The sequence below is a fragment of the Anabrus simplex genome, chromosome 5 (genome assembly GCF_040414725.1).
Source record: "Anabrus simplex isolate iqAnaSimp1 chromosome 5, ASM4041472v1, whole genome shotgun sequence".
NCBI classification, from domain to species: domain Eukaryota; kingdom Metazoa; phylum Arthropoda; class Insecta; order Orthoptera; family Tettigoniidae; genus Anabrus; species Anabrus simplex.
The window spans coordinates 416,325,888-416,335,448 of record NC_090269.1 but is presented as its reverse complement, the minus strand read 5'-3'; positions in this window follow the sequence as shown (position 1 = coordinate 416,335,448).

The window sequence follows — 9,561 nt, the reverse complement described above, 5'->3', positions numbered from 1 at the left end:
AGTCTCCCATCAAAATTAGATTCTCGTCACCTTTTACATATTGTATTAAATCTTCTATCTCCTCATATATTCTTTCGATTTCTTCATCATCCGCTGAACTAGTAGGCATATAGACTTGCACTATTGTGGTGGGCATTGGTTTGGTGTCTATCTTGACGACAATAATTCTTTCACTATGCTGGTCGTAGTAGCTTACCCGCTGCCCTATTTTCTTATTCATTATTAAACCAACTCCTGCATTTCCTCTGTTTGATTTTCTGTTGATAATTCGGTAGTCGCCTGACCAAAAATCTTGTTCTTCCTGCCAACGTACTTCACTTATGCCAACTACATCTAACTTTAGCCTATCCATCTCCCTTTTCAGATTCTCTAACCTACCACAACGATTCAAACTTCTAACATTCCACGCTCCGACTCGCAGAATGTCAGTATCCATCTTTCTGATGATCGCCCCCTCTCGTGTAGTCCCCACCCGGAGATCCGAATGGGGGACTAGTTTACCTCCGGAAGAATATTTTACCCGGGAGGAAGCCATCATCAGTACATCATTCATACAGAGAGAGCTGCATGTCCTCGGGAGTTAGTTACGGCTGTAGTTTCCCGTTGCTTTCAGCCGTGTTGCAGTATCAACACAGCTAAGCCATGTTGAGTATTATTACAAGACCGTATCAGTCAATCATCCAGACTGCCGCCCTTGCAACTACCGAAAGGCTGCTACCGCCCTTTCGATGAACCATTCGTTAGTCTGGTCTCTCAACAGATACCCATCCGATATGGTTGCACCTGCGGCTCGGCTATCTGCATCATTGGGACACGCAAGCCTCCCCACCGCGGCAAGGTCACATGGTTCGCAGAGGAGGATATAGTTCATAAGTATAGTATTAGATATTATATTATAATTGTTATTATAAATGATTTATAACGTTAGAAATAAGACATGGAAATGTTCTGTAAGTGGGCAGAAATGCCTGTTGAATAATGAGTCATATAAATAAAGTAAATAAAATAGAGGATGGCTGCTCAGTTGTCCTTTCTCTTAAGACAACGATCTTCAGCACCAACCACTCTCATGTCTGGTACTTCTAACTTCGGAATATCATATTCTGAGTCTGCCCTTTGTTTGCACACAACGTAATAATAAAAATAATATATGTTCCATTATATTAAGTGCATAGTTCCCTTTTCTGGCACCGTCTTCTACCCGAACATGGGTAGTACCGAACTGATCCTAAGGTAAAAAAAAATTCCAAAGTTAATTTGTTTCATAACGAAAGGTCGCGGTTTCAGAAGTTCGTGAATGGGTTACTAACTAAACCCCCAACGGTATCCTCTGCCTGTCGTAAAAGGCGACTAAAAGAGGCCCCAGGGGCTCTGAACTTTGGAGCGTGGGTTGGCGACCACGGGGCCCTTAGCTGAGTCCTGGTATTGCTTCCACTTACTTGTGCCAGGCTCCTCACTTTTATCTATCCTATCCGACCTCTAATGGTCAACTCTTGTTCTTTTCCGACCCCGACGCTATTAGGTTTGCGAGGGCTAGGGAGTCTTTCATTTTCACGCCCTTCGTGGCCCTTGCCTTTCTTTGGCCGATAGCTTCATTTTTCGAAGTGTCGGACCCCTTGCATTTTTTCCTTCTGATTAGTGTTATATAGAGGATGGTTGCCTAGTTGTACTTCCTCTTAAAACAATAATCACCACCACCACCTCCATAACCCAACTGCCTCATTTCTCTCGATTTCAGTGTCAGTTCTCAGTCAGTCTCAGTGCAGTGTTGAAGACGTGTACCATGTTTTCTATGTTCAGTGAGAGGGGCTTTAAGTTAGTCGTTTTTGAAGGATTTAATATATTAAAACACGGGCCAAAAGTAGCGAACTTAACCTAATCTAACCTAAAGGCCACTTAATATACGGTATACGTTATTTGACAAGGCCGAAAGGCCGCTAAACATATTTACCACATTGTCCTGTGTGATTTTATTAGGACAGTTGTTATAATATATGAGCGGACGATAAGGCTTCTTCGATCCTTGGTTTTGATATTTTAGCGTCGGACCAGTTCGACCCCACCCACCATCAGACCAGCTTGATCCTACTAATTCGTTGATCTCCAAATTCCTATAACCATCCGACCAATTCGACAACACCATGGAATATTTGAGTAAATTCTTGTGTGTGTACTGAAATACATTACTGTGACATACAGTATGTTCTGACAAGGAGACATCTGAAACAAATTCCACTGAAGCTGTTCTTTATCAGTTGTTTACCTTCAGTTCGAACAGTCTCGTATCTTATCTGTAGAATCTTAGGGAACGTTCTGTGCACACAAGGTATAGAATAGCGATAAATTCAACTATAAAACTCGCATCATTTAGCGACTAAACTCGGCGTAAAGATTAACATAAATGAATAATGTGAAAATTTTTACATTGAAACTTAACTCATACTCAGTTCTATCCAGAGATAACAGGTCTCAAGTAATAATATGACCATACATACAACTTCATTACAGACAGTTATGTCTTTCAGCGTTCAGTCTGCAATCTTCTGTCAATTAAATTAACGCCTCCACAATTCCCTATTTGCAACTAGCTCTGTGCCCTCGTTTAATGCCATATTATTTTTTAACATTTAATAATTAAAAACTGAGTCTACCCATCGTCATCTTGATCTACCTCTACTTCTTTTAACGTCTTTGGCAGAATTCACTATTCTCCTCGGTAGCCTATCCTGTGATGTGTATAAAGAAGTGAAATCAGAGATAAGGCTTCTTGCGGATGATGTTATTCTGCACAAAGTAATATATAAGTTACAAGATTGTGAGAAGCTGCAAAAGGACCTTGATAATGTTGTGAGATGATGGACAGCAGGCAACGGTATGATGATACATGGGGTTAAAAGTCAGGTTGTGAGTTTCACAAAGAGGAAAAGTCCTCTCAGTTTTAATTACCGCCTTGATGAGGTGAAAGTTCCTTTCGGGGATCATTGTAAGTACCGAGGTGTTAATATAAGGAAAGATCTTCATTGGGGTAATCACATAAATGGGATTGTAATGCACCCGTCCCTACACATAATGGCTCCGGCATGATATCTACAGGGCGTTAACGGGTTGGAATAAAACAAAATAGGCGCTTAACTAGACTTAGCTTAAAGGCATACAGGGTAGGAGACGGATCATACCTAATTACAATGAGAACACATTCGGGTTAAAGTTTAGATTAATACAAGTGGTTTATTAGGCCTTAATGATGATGATGGTAATGACGCATTTATATACAAATGAACTACATGGATTATTATCAATTGTTGTGGTTTGTTATCGACTTTTAGTCGTATGTGATGGATCCGAGTATTATCTATCGCAGAGCGATCCATTATGACGAGATTCGAACGGAAAAACACTTATCATAGACACTGAGGCTATGTGATATCATTGACCAATAGGATTAACATGCATGCAACGAGTCTGAGCAATCCCTATGCTAAACACACAACTATTCCCCAACAAAGTACCAAGAAGGAACTCATAAAAATGTGGAACAAACGCCCGGGTTTGAACCGACCCTTACTTGTATACAATTCACCACTCCGATGGTCAGCACCATCGGCAACTCAATTATAATCACAACAAGATACATAAACACTTAGAGAACACAAATTATATACATTAAACACGTGAGACATCCAGCCTTCGGTTGAGCATTGGGGTACCAATGCCGCTGTCGGGAACTGAACTGACACCCCTTTGGATGGAAGTGGGACTCTGAAAACCCTAAGCTACATTATCCTCAAATGAGTAATGACAGTAAACTAACAAGTACTGGTAACAATCGCCGTGTCATTTATTAGCGACTACATCATTCTGGCGTGTTGAATATTTCCATTATTAGGCGACTCTTCCGGGCCTCGTTCTCTTTAACACAAGGCTCCCCCTTCTACGAACGGACGAGCATACAAAAAAACCAACACTTCTCCTCACTAGGTCAACTGCCCCAACCCCTGCACGGCGGGTGGTCAATGGCCTCGGCCTTCAGAGGCATAACGCCCTTTCTTAACAAAACACCCCATCTCGGGGATCGTTCACTAATAAACTGAGCTTCATTGTTCATTAAGCAAATTACATCGGCTCTCAATACTTCACTTCAATTCAACACACACATTCGTTTACAATATCATGATCCCGCGACACGACACCGGTTTCTATGATACCAATACTTGCATGATTACCATAATTACAATTTATTGTTATTGTTATTATTATTATTATTATTATTATTATTATTATTATTATTATTATTGGGTTCATCATTACACTATCTCCCTACACGACTTACCTGGAAATTAGACCATACTGCGTGATCATAATTAACTTCCTCGTAATAACGGTGTAATTAATCCATATCTAAATTGTGATTTCTGATAAAATCGTCACACGGTAATACAATTATGAATTAAATATTCCTCAATTTTCACTTAAATTGTGATAAGCCTGCCAATTAAAATTGTACAATTCCTATCTAAATATATGTCAGTGGAGGCCTGTGGTGTCAGTTCCGAAGTCATATCTCGTAGTTCTGGGTGCTCACGGAATAAAATTACACTACTTACCAGCTATGCGTTATCAACGCTGGACTAACTACAGCCTAACTTGAATTACTCTGAATTACTAAAAATTGGTTTCCTGACGCATCAATAATCACAAGTTTCCCCAAATAAATTGATTAAGTCAATCTACTACTGCATGCAAACTTATCGTATTACACCTTTATTTACAATTGATTGCTCAGACGTGTTACTAATTAAATAAAGTAAATAGAAGCTACGTGTATCATGGTAGCACATCTACATTACTGAAGTTACAATCTCTAACATTATAGCGTCAGGTAATGATAACTGTTCCCCGCCCAATCTGATCACGTCATATTAAATATGATTAATACTCATCTCCATCACTTGATGACCCGTTGTCAGCTCAGGAAGTCCATTGCTGGTTTAGTGCTGACCCATAGGCACCAAAGCAGTTACTGGAGGCACCATTCTTCTTTCCAACCGGGAGTCCATTGTTCTAGGTTGACGAAACCGCTGGCAGTATTCCTGAGGCACACAATACGTCACTATTTATTCCAAGATTTGTTTAGTTACATTCAGTGTGAACGTCCAGCCACGATATCGGACCTCACTCCGCAATCCGCGGTTCAGTATCGGATTCCGCGTACCTTTGTTACTACTCGACACAGTAGCGCCGTAATAATAATAATAATAATAATAATATTATTACAAATTATATTAAATGTTCGCGACACGTCCCTGATCTTTAAAGTTTAGACACTAGCATCGCGTCTATCCAATCTCTGCAGTATTTACGCACAGTACACGATTTCACTTGTAAATTAAATTTAAATTCACTCAAAGAAAAGATCGCTGGAAGCTCGACTGCACATAGCTTCGCCGTCTGTAAGCCACGAGTCCCGACTGACCCTTGTCCCTTCCTGCAGTAGTTTTTACTAGGGAGCGATACCCCTTCCACAAATTTGCGTAGCGCCTATTCCCGGCGTACTCGAGGTATAATAGTACGGGTAGTCGGTGACCAGTATCTAGTTGGTGCGATTGAGACATAACCACTCAATTATCCTTCGGTGAATCTCTTTAAATTAATTAAAATATGTTCTGCTTCCCCTACCACACGGGGTGAAGTCCCTCCGTCGAGGACGTGTCATGAGACTAACCAGATGGCCCCAGTACCTTTCCACGCAGAAACAACACAGTATTCTTTCTTCGGCTGAAAGTTATCACGGAAGAGGACATTAAACACTCTAAATAAATGTCCCAGTAACATTTATCCCTTTTAAATCGGGAGACGACCCCCTAATATGAGTTTTATTAATTTTCTGGATCGTAGGTAATTAAGTTGGCCAGTCCGATTCCAAGATGGCTCCTATATTCCGTTTCGAAAAAATTAGTTTCCCCTCATTCTGTGAGCCTTGAGGAGGGATGTCTTCTCTCGAGTGATGTCACAGGGAATCCCCATTCATAACCCCTCCCGGGTCTAAGTTGGCTTGGCTTCATCTCCGGGGCCCCGCTACACAAAGGATAATACTGCGCAATAAGTCGCAGACAAAGAAATCTCGTAGAATAATTTTAAAATACACAATTTATCTATCTCAATGGTATGAATATTAATTAGTTTCGGTATGACCTCTATTAATGATATGAATATTAATCATTTTCAGCGTTCTTTCCCTTTAATAGCATTGCGTGCGTAATTACGGAGATCGATATCAACCTAAGGTCCTTGGATCATGCCCCTGTCGGGTTCAGTAAGTAAAGGGTACAATTCTCTGCACATGATCATGAAGGTATTTAGGGGTTCTAGTAATGATATAAAGGAGAGAACATATAAGTCTCTGGTAAGACCCCAACTAGAGTATGGTTCCAGTGTATGGGACCCTCACAAGGAATACTTGATTCAGGAAATAGAAAAATCCATCGAAAAACACCTCGATTTTTTCTGGGTGATTTCCGACAAAAGAGTAGCGTTAAAAATGTTGCAAAGTTTGGGCCGGTTAGACTTGGGTGAAAGAAGACGAGCTGCTCGACTAAGTGGTATGTTCCAAGCTGTGAGTGTGAGTGGGGAGATGGCGTGGAATGACATTAGCGGACGAATAAGTTTGAGTGGTGTCTTTACAAGTAGGAAAGATCACAATACGAAGATAAAGTTAGAATTCAAGAGGACAAATTGTGGCAAATATTCATTTGTAGGAAGGGTAGTTAGGGATTGGAATAACTTACGAAGGGAGATGTTCAATACATTTCCAATTTCTTTGCAATCATTTAAGAAAATGCTAGAAAAACAACAGATAGGGAATCTGCCACCTGGGCGACTGCCCTACATGCAGATCAGTATTGATTGATAGTATCTTTATCGTCCGGATGTTCCCATTTCTGCAATTATCCTGTGCATTTTCCCACTCCTATTCAAAGTCTGTTTAGGGTTCCTCAATCAAACTCATGACCTGGAGGAAATTGTTCTTCCAGTAGTAACCATGCAGACAGTTGATAGAACGCAATGTTTAATGAACTAACAAGTACAATTGCATTTCATTCCTTCAATGTAGTCACCTGCAAAGTCTTTTACATTTTGCCTGATGTCGGAAGCTGTTGCGGACCATGGCAAAGCGTTCTCTGTTGAGGACAGCGACGGAGCGCCCTACTACGCGGAGTACAGATGCCACGTCAGGAAATCCGCGCCCTCGGAGCGGTTCCTTCAACTTCGGAAACAGGTCGAAGTCACAAGGACTCATGTCTGCTGAGTACGGAGGGTGTTCTAAGACCTCCCAATGCCACCGTTGGAATAAGAGTTTGACATTGTTTGCGACATGACAACGTGCGCTGTCATACAACACGATAGGGCGATCGTTTCGCACTAAATGTGGACGTTTTCGCCGCATAGCAGGACACAGATGTCGCTACAGAAATCGGCAATAGTAATCACTATTGACGGTTTGTCCCTCAGGTACAGCACGCGTAAGAATATCCTTGCTTTCGTATGCCACAACCAGCATAAGCTTCATCCGGTTCCTGTAGAAATTTCTGTGGACGTGCAGAACCTGGGTGATGCCATCCATTCGATTGACCTTTAATTCAGGCTTGTCTCATCAATGGCAATAATAAGCTGCAGAAATGCGTCTCCTTCGTTGTGGTATCTGTCCAGTTGGTTGCCAAGCAATCCATACCACTGCCATTTCTGTACGTCGGTGTGCTAGTGTGTAACCCAACGGGACGCAATTTTCCTCATGTTAAGACATTTCGTCAGTATGTGGCACACTCTTTGATGACTGAGACGAGCCTCTACGGACAATTCCCGGACAGTTCATCGATGGTACGGAAACGAGACCGCTCACGATGTCAATCTGAGGAACTTTGATGCATTTTTGCCATGGGCAATCTCCTTTTGAATACATGCTTTCGAGCGGTGAAATCAACACTGTTCACTTCAGCGCCACACAGCAACAACACTCACGACTGGATGCCCGTAAAATGCACACTAAACATCGACAACAGGACCACCTGACAGCTTCATTATCCTATTTGCGCATGTCCGATCTCCTGTGAGTATCTGGACTACGTACGTTGCCACTACTTTATTTTTCAGCTCTCGTATTTTTGTTCTTTCTGAGGTTTCATTGACACTGGAGTATTTGGCAAAAAACTTCCTTGAAATTTTAGTCTGGCTGGTGACAGAATTTATCCATACAGAGGATGCTCTTCATTTGTTAAGGTTTTCATTTTCTCCTGACGCGCTGCAACTCCCCTTCTAATCAAAGGTGGAGTTATTGCAGTCAGTTATTGTGCTTTGCCAGTTGGTGTTGGTCTTAGGCAGCCTGTGACTATCCTGTACGGCTCATTTATGGGTACGTGAATCGACACCATACATGGCAGACATATTCACCAGCGGAGAAACATAAAGATAAAGCAGTTGTCCGCGAAGGTTGTGGATGTGCTTGACATCTTCCGCTGACCATTTTGTATATTATGTTGTTATGTACAGCAATATTCCGTTTTGGTACATTTTTCATCAAAGTTCTATGACCAACCACAAAATATATTTCTCACGTCTTCGTCAATATCGGCGTAGCGTCTGTGAAAATCGCTTAATGTTGTTGGAGAAATACTGACTTGCAGCACATAATATATTATTAGGAATGAGTCTTGAAGACCATCGTACAATACGCAACCTTTGACAATAGATCCTTACCAGTCAAAGTTCAATCTGAAATATTTCAGATAGCGGTTTTCTCAGGCGTACTGATGATATGTTTTTTTGTCTGTCAATTATAGTACAGTGTACATTGTTGTAAGAGGTGTGTGTGACTAAGGATTGCTACATGGTCTAGGCTGATACTGATCATGAAAATAAGAGAAGTAGCTATTTATACAAGAATACCGCGGACCGGTGTCCGGCCCCATGGCTAAATGGTTAGCGTGCTGGCTTTTAGTCACAGAGGTCCCGGGTTCGATTCTCGGCAGGGTCGGGAACTTTAACCTTAATTGATTTATTCCACTGGCATGGAGGGTGGGTGTATGTGTCGTCTTCATCATCATTTCATACTCATCACGACGCGCAGGTTGCCTACGGGGGTCAAATCAAAATACCTGCATCTGGCGAGCCGAACTTGTCCTCGGACACTCCCGGCACTAAAAGCCATACGCCATTTCATTTCATTTACCGCGAACCGGTGAGAAAACAGTAACAAACAAAAACACTATGGAACAAGTTTTGATCCGAGGATGATGTCCAGCAGCGGAGATTGGGAGCTAGAAGTGAGGGGGCACAAAAATTTATAGACAGCGAAAAGTACTAGGGTTTAAGAACTAGAGCAGAGAAAGGCGCGGGGAGGGAGGGGGTGTAGGGTATAATAATTGAACAAAATATAGCTGCAAAATGGTAAGCCTTTTTAATGCTCTCTGAGCGTATTTCGATAGAGACGTAAAGGTTAAGTCTACCGACTTTAGTGCGGTAATAATAGTACTATAGAATAAAACTTTCACCAAAGGGACAATAATT